The sequence below is a fragment of the Hyperoodon ampullatus genome (genome assembly GCF_949752795.1).
Source record: "Hyperoodon ampullatus genome assembly, chromosome: 1".
Taxonomy (NCBI): Eukaryota; Metazoa; Chordata; class Mammalia; order Artiodactyla; family Ziphiidae; genus Hyperoodon; species Hyperoodon ampullatus.
This window is the reverse complement of record NC_136914.1, coordinates 152483843-152497553: the sequence shown is the minus strand read 5'-3', so window position 1 is coordinate 152497553 and position 13711 is coordinate 152483843. Positions and strand designations below refer to the sequence as shown.

General features: G+C 38.3%; 1 pseudogene across 1 annotated transcript; it reads left to right on the top strand.

Moving 5' to 3' along the window:
• Positions 1-222: 222 nt before the first annotated feature.
• LOC307058125 (periodic tryptophan protein 1 homolog) lies at positions 223-13711 on the top strand (annotated as a pseudogene). The gene is made up of 2 exons: positions 223-235; positions 12504-13711. The product of its transcript is annotated as a periodic tryptophan protein 1 homolog (transcript).

Sequence of the window (13711 nt, the reverse complement as noted above, 5' to 3'; positions counted from 1 at the left end):
AATGTGTTGTGGCACTAATCTGCACATTAGTATACTTTTCCCTAGAGCACCAGCAGCCCAGGTGTAAGAAAATGGAAGAGGATGTTTGGACTAATCCATGGAAAAACGTGTAGCAAAGAGGCAATGCACCAAGGCAACTGAGAATGATTCAAAATAATGGTGACAGGAAGAGATAAAAGGCAGCTGATAGAATAGTAAGGAGTCAGGAGATGCGAGATCACGATGGGGCTGGAAAGTATGTGTAGGGGAAGTGAGGGAGAGGCTGTGGTCAGTGGCGTGCTGGAGTAATCTAGGGGCTGACAAATCCCAGGCAGTTCTTTAGAAGTCTAGACAACATGGAATGAACTCTAAGATGCGCTGTTTAGTGAAAAAGACCAGATACAGGAAGATGTGTATAGTAGGCTACCAGGTAAAAGGGGAGACCATTTATATGTATGTACTTGAATGTTAGTAAGTTATTTCTGGAAAGAAATATAAGAACCTTATAATATCAGTTGACTCTGGGGAGGAGAGCTAGGTAGCTGGGGGACACAGGAGGGAAGGAGACTTTTCGCTCTCTTCCCTTCTGCTCCTCTTGAATATTGACCCATGTGTATGTTATTACCTATTAAAAATATATAAATAAAAATTTAAAAACAAGGAAAAAGAAAATAGATGTGAGATAATGAATAAAAACAGAACGCAAAGTGAGGTATTCATGCTTCACATATAAAGGTATGCTTCAAATATATATATACGCTTAGGCACACATGTGAACCAGTACTAGATGGTAAGAGAAACAAGCCCTATTTGATGTGTTTATTTATTTGTTTATTAGCCACGTGGCATGTGTGATCTTAGTTCCCTGACGGGGATCAAACCTGTGCCCCCTGCAGTGGAAGCACAGGGTCTTAACCACTGGACCACCAGGGAAGTCCCTGATTTGTTTTAGAATAAAGAAGAAAATGCTTAAAAAGAAGGCAATCAAAAAAGAAAAAAAAAAAAGCAGATCACTGGACATTCTAGATTATATTATCTAATAGCTAAACACTTAGCACCTACTATGCTGGTGCTGATCCCAAATTATTAATGCAAAATATGATTCTGAAGAGCCATTGGCACTAAAGTTATTCATGTAGCTTCTTCACAATATATTGTCTATTTCATCCTTGGTCCTTTATATTCAGTCAGCTTGCTTAGAGTATGCCAGCACATAAAAGCAAGTCTCGTACTTCCCTGGTGGCGCGGTGGTTAAGAATCCGCCTGCCAACACTCTATGACATAAATCACAGCAAGATCCTTTTTGACCCACCCCCTAGAGAAATGGAAATAAAAACAAAAATAAACAAATGGGATCTAATGAAACTTCAAAGCTTTTGCACAGCAAAGGAAACCATAAACAATATGAAAAGACAACCCTCAGAATGGGAGATAATATTTGCAAATGAAGCAACTGACAAAGGATTAATCTCCAAAATTTACAAGCAGCTCATGCAGCTCAATAACAAAAAAACAAACAACCCAATCCAAAATGGGCAGAAGACCTAAATAGACATTTCTCCACAGAAGATGTACAGACTGCCAACAAACACATGAAAGAATGCTCCACATCATTAATCATTAGAGAAATGCAAATCAAAACTACAATGAGATATCATCTCACACCAGTCAGAATGGCCATCATCAAAAAATCTAGAAAGAATAAATGCTGGAGAGGGTGTGGAACAAAGGGAACACTCTTGCACTGCTGGTGGGAATGTGAATTGGTACAGCCACTATGGAGAACAGTATGGAGGTTCCTTAAAAAACTACAAATAGAACTATCATATGACCCAGCAATCCCACTACTGAGCATATACCCTGAGAAAACCATAATTCAAAAAGAGTCATGTACCAAAATATTCATTGCAGCTCTATTTACAATAGCCTGGAGATGGAAACAACCTAAGTATCCATCATCAGATGAATGGATAAAGAAGATGTGGCACATATATACAATGGACTATTATTCAGCCATAAAAAGAAACAAAATTGAGCTATTTGTAATGAGGTGGATAGACCTAGAGTCTGTCATACAGAGTGAAGTAAGTCAGAAAGAGAAAGACAAATACCGTATGCTAACACATATATGTGGAATTTAAGAAAAAAAATGTCATGAAGAACCTAGGGGTAAAACAGGAATAAAGACACAGACCTACTTGAGAATGGACTTGAGGATATGGGGAGGAGGAAGGGTAAGCTGTGACAAAGCGAGAGAGAGTCATGGACATATATACATTACCAAACGTAAGGTAGATAGCTAGTGGGAAGCAGCCACATAGCACATGGAGATCAGCTCGGTGCTTTGTGACCACCTAGAGGGGTGGGATGGGGAGGGTGGGAGGGAGAGAGACGCAAGAGGGAAGGGATATGGGAACATATGTATATGTATAACTGATTCACTTTGTTATAAAGCAGAAACACACCATTGTGAAGCAATTATACTCCAATAAAGATGTAAAAAAAATAAAAATAAAAAAATCCTCCTGCCAATGCAGGGAACACAGGTTCAAGCCCCAGTCCGAGAAGATCCCACATGCCGCAGAGCAACTAAGCCCATGTGCCACAACTACTGAAGCCCGCGCCTTGAGCCCATGCTCCGCAACAAGAGAAGCCACCGCGATGAGAAGCCTGCGCACCTCAACAAAGAGTAGCCTCCGCTCGCCGCAACTAGAGAAAGCCTGGGCGCAACAACAGAGACCCAACGCAGCCAAAAATAAATAAATATATTTAAAAAAAGAAAAGATTGACCTTGTGGCAATAATTTTAAAAAAAAAAGCAAGTCTAATACAACATCTAGAATCAGCGATTGCACTTTGCCTGATGCCCTGATCCTGTACTCATGTGATGTCACCATGCGGGTTGAGAAGGTTATTATCCATTCAAAACACTAGATAGGCCTGTGAGACCTAAAAGAAGTCACAGATGATCTGATTTTACACCCACATCCCCCCCCCACACACACCATCTGTGCTGAAAGACCTACGATCTTTTCATGCCTCAGAATTTGTCAACCATGTGTCTTCCTCACCGTGCATATCCGTCCCTCTTTTACTTCTCACTGCCTTACTTGGTCCTCAAAGGTCTGGTCTCTGCCTCACAACCCAAAGCCTGAAAGCCTGACATTAACTCTAGAGATAAGGAACCTAAGGATGTAGAGGACAGTGTATCTGAGCTCCCAGAGCATCATGGCCATGTTGGTTCTTGTTTCATTTAGAAGTGTACATTCCAAAAGAATGGCCAAATAAGCCCAATTTTCTTACCTCAAGAATTCCACCAAGTTTCTCCATCAGGGAGAGCTTTAGCTTGCCCCATGTAGGGGTAGAGTGATATGTAACTAGTTCACCTATACTCCACGCCTGGGCTGAGAAATAAAACAAGCTGCACATGTCTTCCAGACTGAACCAGACTACTCTCCATTTACACAGGACCAGCCACGGAGTAGATGCTCAATGAATGCACTGACTTCAATGGAACCAAAGAATCTATTCCAAGAAGCCACAAATCCATCATCATTCAGCCAATAAAATCAATGTACTGGAAGTTTTTGTTTAAAAGAAGCAATAGGTACCTTAAAACTTTCACTTAGGAAGTCTTCTTTACTAATTTTTTAACCTGAAAGTTGACTGCTTCCTGATTTTTCACACACACACACACACACACACACACACACACACCTTCATTTACTATATTATCAAGATCAGATTTGCCCAATTAGAAAGTAGAATAGTAAGGAATATCTATAATTAAGAGACTAACAAGAAGAGTTTTTTTAAAAAAAATCAACCTAACTAGTGTTCCAGGATGAAAGGAACTCAGGGGCTTGCAGAGATATTTGGATTGTATTTTTCCTTTACTTTATAATCAAGTCATGCTAATATAAACCAAAAACATAACTTGAACTAAACATACATTTCACTCATGACTAATTACAAAGCAGGCATTTCAAATCAGTGTTGAGCTAATGCTTTTAGAACAATTATTTAATTTTCAGTGTCCAATATCTGTCGAGTAAATCACCAATTTCCATTTCATTCTTATTTAATATAAAAAAATCAAATTAGTATAAAGCTATTTCACAGCTGTCTTTAAATTAAACCATAATCAAGAGCATGCAGCATTTGGGGCTTGCTTTGGCATCTCCAAATCAAACATTCTTTTTGTTCAAATGTTAAAGAACAATACGAATAGTTATGTTTTATTTTGAAGTTTTAAGCCCGGCTTCGTAATCTCAGATTTTAACTTGTGATTTTTCACAAGTAACTCAAATATTGAAATGTATGTTTCTAAGGACAGGGGTTGGCTGCAGAGTGGAGCAGAGTATGAAACATAATTATTAGTTTTTAACTGACTTTTGATAATAAGAACAGAATCACCAGCTCAGCTATTACTACATTTTTGTTAATAATCTGTTTTTCTTGCATTAAATCTAAACAGATCTTCTAGTAGCAAATGAAGACCTTCAAAGAAAAATCAACAATCCCATTTTCTAGCAAAATTTATTTACCAGGAAGGTATAGATTTTTCAAACAAATAAATGTTAATAAAGTTTTGCATAATAAATTAACCAAGTTAAATTATCAGGAAATGAGCCTGTTTGGTTCAGTCAAAGACGATTTTTGGTTTTAGTGTCTTTCACTGCTTGATAAAGTGAAGTGACTTACCACGCAGGCAGTGCAGTGTAGCAGAAAAGACTCCACTGGATTAGTCTGGGTTCCAGCCCTGCCTGTATCCTGCCTTGTATGGTAGATTAGATGGATCACTTCAGTTTCTCTGACTGTTGGCTTCATCATTTATAAAATGGGGGAAATACCTGTTCTCCTCCCTAGGGATCATTGTGATGTTTGTGAAAGAATCTTGGAAGAAACCTCACACACATACCCTGTGTAAAGCAAAGGCAGTTGGTGAGTGGATTAAAGCCTAGAAATTTCATTGTTTCATTATGTGATGCCTAAACTAACAGGCCTTTTTTATAAATAAAAATCTAGAGAACATTCTTATTTAATTCTATCACTTACTGAGCACAAGGTGGGAAACATTGTTTTAATATTATTTCTATCTGGGGACTTCTCTGGTGGTCCAGTGGTTGGGACTCTGTGCTTTCACTGCAGGGGGCATGGGTTCGATCCCTGGTTGGGGAACTAGGATCCTGCATGCCAAGCAGCGTGGCCAAAAATATATATATATATTATTGCTATCTGTAGATATATGATGGCTCTAGCTGTAAAACTGGCCTACTACTTTGAGTATATTGTAAAATCATGAGAAATTTTAATATTTGTTGTTTATTGAATGGGATACTCCTTAAAGTTCAATTTGTGTCTATCTAACCTTGGTACTTGAGATGAAAAAGATAAAGCAGGCATTAGTCTGGATTTTGGAGATTTTTCTTTATCAAGAATTGTTATGGCCCTTTTCTTCTTGAAAATAGAAAATAAGGCCCTACTAATATTCAGGGTTCAGACAGTATGTTTTTGCTCAGAATAGATCATGAACCAAAAACAACTCTACAGTGGTCAACACCACCCAATCAGAAGAATGTTTTGATTTATTAAATTAATCTTTGAGAAAGTCAGTAGATTCCCCAGCTCCTCTTACTGAGTGAGTTTTTGAAGGAAATAAAGAAGTGAGAGATAACTGTCCCTCACCCCATTTCTGTTGTAACAGCCTTGGGGAGAAGGAATGAGTGAAACCTGATTGTGCTCTGATGGGCAGGAGCTAGGGCAAGAACACTGTATAGGCTCTGACCCCTGCATGTTCACCAGACCTGCTGCACCAGACAGTACACCCTGGGATGGTGCTCTGTGAGCCAATCCAGATAGTCTCTCTCCGGGATAGGAAGGATGAGAACCAGAGAAAAAGACACCAACACCATATCCACTGTAAGTCATGTCCACCCAGAGGGAAAGAAAGCCTAAACTGCAAATCTCCACCCTGGGCTGAGGGAAGCAAAAGAAGATAGACTGAGCCATTTCCATCTCTTCCCTTTTTTTCTCACACCACTATTACTTTTTTTTCTTTTCTAAAGAGCCTTGTGTAAAGGACTGCTTAATATGGTAAATTATGCAGGTGGGCTAGAAAAAAGAGAAAAGGTTGGCCCAGAAGCAATTCTGCAACACCAGTGTTTTCTGTTAATTAGGTTTTAGAACTCTGTTAACTTTAATATACTGTAAATTATATAGATATATGCAACCCCATGTTCACTGAAGCATTACCTAAAATAACCAAGATATGGAAACAACCTAAGTGTCCATCAGTGGATTAATGGATAAAGAAATTGTGGTATACAGTCAGCCCTCTAATCCACAAGTTCTGCATCCACAAATTCAACCAAACACAGATCAAAAATATTTGAAAAAAAATTCTAGAAAGTTCCAAAAAGCAAAACTTGAATTTGCCTCACTCTGGCAACTATTTACATACATAGCATTTGCATTGTACTAGGTATTATAAGTGATCTAGAGATTATCTAAAGTATATGGGAAGCAAATCATAACTACAATGAGGCATCTCCTCACACCGGTCAGCATGGCCATCATCAAAAAATCTACAAACAATAAATTCTGGAGAGAGTGTGGAGAAGAGGAAACCCTTCTACTTTGTAGGTGGGAAATTGGTACAACCACTATGGAGGTTCCTTAAAAAACTAAAAATAGAGTTACCATATGATTCTACAATGCCACTCCTGGGCATACACCCAGAGAAAACCATAATTCAAAAAGATACATGCACCTCAATGTTCATAGCACTATTTACAAAAGCCAGGACATGGAAGCAACCTAAATATCCATCAACAGATGAATGGCTAAAGAAGATGTGGTACATATATACAATGGAATATTACTCAGCCATAAAAAAGAATTAAGTAATGACATTTGCAGCAACGTGGATGGAACTAGAGATTGTCATACTGAATGAAGTAAGTCAGAAAAGGACAAATATCATATCACTTATATGTGAAATCAAAAAAAATGGTACAAATGAACTTATTTACAAAACAGAAATAGAGTCACCACAGTCTTATGGTTACCAGGGTGGAAAGGGCAGAGGGATAAATTGGGAGATTGGGATTGACATATACACGTTACTATATATAAAATAGACAACTAATAAGGACCTACTGCATAGCACAGGGAGCTCTACTCAATACTCCATAATGACATGGGAAAAGAATCTTAAAAAGAGCGGATATGTGTATATGTATAACTGATTCACTTTGCTGTACAGCAGAAGGTAACACAACCTTGAAATCAACTATACTCCAATAAAAATTTTAAAAAAGAGTTAAACACAAATCTCTGGCAGAGGCAAGGTTATCGCATTGTAGTGTTGAATAAAATTGTTATTTAAAAAATAAAGTATATGTTAGGATGTACATAGGTTATATGCAATACTACACAATTTTATATAGGAGACTTGAGCATCCATGGATTTGTTATCCAATGGGAGTTTTGGAACCAGTCTCCCTCGGATACCAAAGGATGACTGTATATATATAATGGAATATTATTCAGCCATTAAAAAAAAGTAAATCTTGCCATTTACGACAACATCAATGAACCCTGAGGACATTATGCTAACTGAAATAAGTCAGACAGAGAAAGACAAATACCATATTGTCTCTCTTATATGTGGAATCTAAACAACAAAACAAAAAACCTCATAGAACAGAGAACAGATCAGTGTTGAGATGGGGGGCTGGGGCAGGAGAAATGGGTGAAGGGGGTCAAAAGGTAAAAAGAAAAAAAACGGAATGTCAACTTATCAAAAAAAAGTATTGCCATTAAGGAAAAAAATATATATATATATACTATAAATTAGAGAAAAAATTAGGTATGTAATTATAAGATATAGCTACCCCTTAGCAAAAGTAGAATACCATATACCATACTATCAATCTCTTAACCACCTACTATACCTATTAACATTTATACTTATTATTATGTTCTATATAAGAATATTACTAAATGAATCAGAAGTTCTTCTAAAGATTTTGATGTGTTCCTGTTTAAAAGGTTTCAGTAGTCTCTGTCACATTAAAATAACTGTGAAGACACATAAGATAAGTATTTGACACTCATAGCTGACCTAAGCTCAGAAGTTGGGAGGAAGAGTCATGAGCTGTAAGGCTGACAGCAGTGGACTGGGAACATGCCTGGTGGACTCCCTGTATAATGCCATTAGAAATGGGCAGGCACGCCTACCTAAAAATAAAAAGATTCTCCGCTCTCCTTTATTAACTGTTGCCTGGATCAAAAATACAAGAGGGACACCAACCACGAAATGGGGCAGCCATACTTCTAAGTGAAGCTGCCTCTTTCGGAGATAGCTGGGATGCTGGGCCCACTCTGCATCAGGATATTTGGCAATGGCTGGGGACATTTTTAGTTGTCACAGCGTGTGGGGAAGGTGGAACTGGCATCTAAGGGGCAGGGGCCAGAGATGCTGCCAAACATCCTGTGAGGCACAGGACAGCCCCCCACAGCAAAGAATTATCTACCCTCACATGTCAAGAGCACCAAAGTTGAGAGATCCTGCTCTACATCATCAAGACCTCTTCCTACATCGTTGCAGAAATCAAAATTTCTTGAAAACTGACAAAATGAGAGAGTGGATGTGGGAACTAATGGTAGTATGAGCACAGGTGGGGAAGACTGTATCAAGGTCTTTGAGTAGTACTAGATGAAAACCAGTAGGAATTAGACGAGGAGCTGTGCAAAATCAGCCTGCCATCTAGGTGTAGATCTGAGATGGAAAGTCAACTGTCATCCAAATGAACAGGAAGTGAGGCCAAGGGCAATTCCCATGGTGTTTAGATAGCTCTCATAAGTATATGTAACAAAAATATAACCTCAGATATACCAAGCCTCAAAAGTTATGTCATTTATACACTCTTCTCGGAAAAAAAAAATTACTTGAGACCTAGCTCCAGATGGCCAAGAATGGATTGACTCAAGAAATGAAAAATAGGGGAAGTTTGGGTAGCAAAACTCAGGAATAAAGTTTAAATATGTGTTGTCAGATTGTACAGCTCAGAGGTAAAGAGTGGCTCTGTAGTACTTCCTTTAACTATTCCTTACCCAATGTAAGGAACTGTTGAGAATCACATCTCCCTCCCTCCCTCCCTTCCTTCCTTCCTTTGTATAGTTCATTTACAATGTTGTGTTATTTTCAGGAGGACAGCAAAGTGATTCAGTTATACATACATAAATATCTATTTTTTTCAGGTTCTTTTTCCTTATAGGTTATTACAAAACATTGAGTATAGTTCCCTGTGCTATACAGTAGGTCCTTGTTGGTTATCTATTTTATATATAGTAGTGTGTATATGTTAATCCCAAACTCCTAATTTGTCCCTCCTCCCCTTTTTCCCCTTTGGTAACCATAAGTTTGTTTTCTGTGTCTGTGGGTCTATTTCTGTTTTGTATATAAGTTCATTTGCATCATTTTTTTATATAGATTCCACATATAAGCGATATATTTGTCTTTCTTTGTCTGGTTTACTTCACTTAGGATGATAATCTTTAGGTCCATCCATGTTGCTGCAAATGACATTATTTCATTGTCTTTTATAGCTGAGTAATACCCATTATATAAATATACCACATCTTCTTTATCCATTCCTCTGGCAATGACATTTAGGTTGTTCCCACGTCTTGGCTATTGTAAATAGTGATACTATGAACATTGGGGTGCACATTATCTCTTTGAATTATGGCTTTCTCTGAATACATGTCCAGGAGTGGGATTGCAGGATCATATGGTAACTCTATTAGTTTTTTCAGGAACCTCTATAGTGTTCTCCATAGTGGTGTACTACTTTACATTCCCACCAACAGTGTAGGAGGGTTCCTTTTTCTCCACACCCTCTCCAGCAATTATTATTTGTAGATTTTTTGATTATGGCCATTCTGACCGGTGTGACGTGATACCTCGTTGTAGTTTTGAGTTGCATTTCTCTAGTAATTAGCAATGTTGAACATTTTTTCATGTGCCTATGGGCCATCTGTATGTCTTCTTTGGAGAAATGTGTATCTATATCCTCTGCCCATTTTTTGATTGGGTTGTTTGTATTTTTGATATTGAGCTGTATTCTTTTTTTGGTATATTTTGGAGATTAATCTCTTGTCAGTCACATCATTTGCAAATATTTTCTCCCATTCTGTATGTTGTCTTTTCGTTTTATGGTTTCCTTTGCTGTGCAAAAGCTCTTAAGTTTATTAGGGCCCATTTGTTTATTTTTGTTTTTATTCCCATTACTCTAGGTGACACATCCAAAAAGACATTGCTGTGATTTATGTCAAAGAATGTTCTGCCTATGTTTTCCTCTAAGAGTTTTATAGTATCTGGTCTTACATTTAGGACTTTAATCCATTTTAAGTTTATTTTGTGTGTGGTGTTAGAGAATGTTCTAATTTCATTCTTTTACATGTAGCTGTCCAGTTTTCCCAGCACCACCTATTGAAGAGACTGTCTTTTCTTCACTGTATACTCTTGCCAACTTTGTCATAGATTAATTAACCATAGGTGTATGGATTTATTTCTGGGCTTTCTATCCTATTCCATTAATCTGTATTTCTGTTTTTGTGCAAGTACTATATTGTTTTGATGACTATGGCTTTGTAGTATAGTCTGAAGTCAGGGAGCCTGATTCCTCCAACTCTGTTTTTGTTTCTCAAGATTGCTTTGACTATTCAGGGTCTTTCGTGTTTCCATACAAATTTAAAAATTATTTGTTCTAGTTCTGTGAAAAATGCCATTGGTAATTTGATAGGGATTGCCTTGAATCTGTAGATTGCTCTGGGTAGTACTATCATTTTGACAACATTGATTCTTCCAGTCCAAGAACATGGTACATCTTTCCATTTGTTTGTGTCATCTTCAGTTTCTTTTATCAGCTTCTTACAGTTTTCAGAGTACAGGTCTTTTGCCTCCTTAGGTAGGTTTATTCCTAGGTATTTTATTCATTTTGATGTGATGGTAAATGGGATTGTTTCCTTAATTTCTCTTTTCTGATCTTTCATTGTTGGTGTATAGAAATGCAATAGATTTCTGTGTATTAATTTTGTATCCTGCAACTTAACTGAATTCATGGATGAGCTCTAGTAGTTTTCTGGTAGCGTCTTTAGGATTTTCTATGTGTATTATCATGTCATCTGCAAACAGTGACAGTTTTACTACTACTTTTCCAATTTTGATTCTTTTTATTTCTTTTTCTTCTCTGATTGCCATGGCTAGGACTTCCAGAAATATGTTGAATAAAAGTCACAAGAGTGGACATCCTTGTCTTGTTCCTGGTCTTAGAGGAAATGGTTTCAGCTTTTCACCACTGAGTATGACGTTAGTTGTGGGTTTGTCATATATGGCCTTTGTTATGTTGAGGTAGGTTCCCTGTATGCCCACTTTCTGGTGAGTTTTTATCATAAATGGATGTTGAATTTTATCAAAAGCTTTTTCTGCGTCTATTGAGATGATCTTATAGTTTTTATTCTTCAATTTGTTAATGTGGTGCATCACACTGATTGATTTGCAGATATTGAAAAGTTCTTGCTCTGTACTTCCACTGCAGGGGGCACAGGTTCGATCCCTGGTCAGGGAACTAAGATCCCACAAGCTGGGCAGCATGGCCAAAAAAAATAAAAAATAAAAATAAATAAATTTTAAAAGTCCTTGCATCCCTAGGATAAATCCCACTCAGCATGGTGCATGATTCTTTTCATGTATTTTTGAATTCGCTTTGCTAGTATTTTGTTGAGGATTTTTGCGTCTATGTTCATCAGTGGTATTGGCCTGTAATTTTCTTTTTTGTGATATCTTTGTCTGATTTGGTATCAGGGTGATGCTCACCTCGTAGAATGAGTTCAGAAGTGTTCCTTCCTCTGCCATTTTTTGGAATAGTTTCAGAAGGATAGGTGTTAACTCTTCTCTAAATGTTTGGTAGAATTCGTTTGTGAAGCCATCTGGTCCTGAATTTTCATTTGTTGGGAGTTTTTTAATCACAGATTCAATTTCAGTACTTGTAATTAGTCTGTTCATATTTTCTATTTCTTCCTGGTTAAGTCTCGGGAGATTGTACCTTTCTAAGAATCTGTCCATTTCTTCTTTTTTTAAAAAAATTATTACTAGGTTACTTTACACTCTTTTCTTACTAAGATTTTTTTTTTTTGGCTGTGTTGTGTCTTTGTTGCTGCACAGGGGGTGTCTCTAGTTGCGGCAAGTGGGGACTGCTCTTGTTCTGGTGTACGGGCTTCTCACTGCGGTGTACTCTCCTGCTGCGGAGCATGGGCTCTAGGCCCGTGAGCTTCAGTAGTTGTGGCCCGCGGGCTTCAGAGCGCAGGCTCAGTAGTTGTGGCGCATGGGCTTAGTTGCTCCGTGGCATGTGGGATCCTCCTGGACTGGGGCTCGAACCCATGTCCCATGGATTGGCAGGCAAATTCTTAACCACTGTGCCACAAGGGAAGCCCCTGTCCATTTCTTCTACCTAGAAGAATCTGTAGAGCTTAGTAAAAAAGAAGTGAAACATCTCATTGCTGAAGCAAAGGAAAAATTACAAGAAAAAGGTGGCAGTGATGAAGAGGAGACAGGCGATCCTTCAGAAGATGGCATGCAGGGTGCCTGTACCCAGGCCTGACCTCGGGAGCCCCTGGAGGATGGTGACCCAGAGGATGACAGGACGCTTGATGATGATGAGCTGGCCGAGTATGACTTAGATAAATATAATGAAGAAGGTGACCCAGATACTGAAACTCTTGGTGAATCTCTTTTGGGTCTTACAGTCTATGGGAGTAATGATCAAGATCCTTATGTTACTCTGAAAGATACGGAGCAGTACGAACATGAAGTTTTCTTGATTAAGCCCAATGACATTCTCATAGTTTGTGGCAGAGCTGAACAGGACCAATGCAATTTCAAGGTACATGTTTATAATCAAGAAGAAGATTCTTTTTATGTCCACCATGATATCCTGTTGTCTGCATACCTTTTGAGTGTGGAATGGCTGAATTTTGATCCTAGCCCAGATGATTCAACTGGAAATTACATTGCTGTGGGAAACATGACCCCCATTATTGAAGTGTGGGATTTTGATATAGTGGAATTCTTTAGAGCCAGTCTTTACACTTAGAAGTAAGCTATCAAAAAAGAAGAAAAAGAAAGGAAAGATGAATTCCTCAGCAGATGGGCATACCGATGCTGTCCTTGACCTTTCTTGGAATAAGCTGATCAGAAATGTGCTGGCCAGTGCATCAGCTGATAACACTGTTATTCTGTGGGATACGTCCTTGGGGAAAACAGCAGCCAGCCTTGCCATACATACAGACAAGATCCAGACTCTCCAGTTTCACCCATTTGAAGCACAGACTCTGATTTCTGGATCATATGATAAGTCAGTGGCTTTGTATGACTGCCGAAGTCCAGAGGAAAGCCATCAAATGTGGCGATTCAGTGGGCAGATTGAGAGTGACTTGGAATCACTTTTCACCTTGTCATTTTTTGGCCAGTACAGATGATGGTTTTGTATATAATTTGGATGCACGTTCAGCCAATTCTTACACTTAATGCACACAATGATGAAATTTCTCATCTTGATCTAAGCAGTCAAATCAAGGGCTGTCTTGTGACTGCATCAGCAGACAAGTATGTGAAGATCGGTGTGAAGAATCTGTCCATTTTATTAGAATATAGTTTTTCGTAG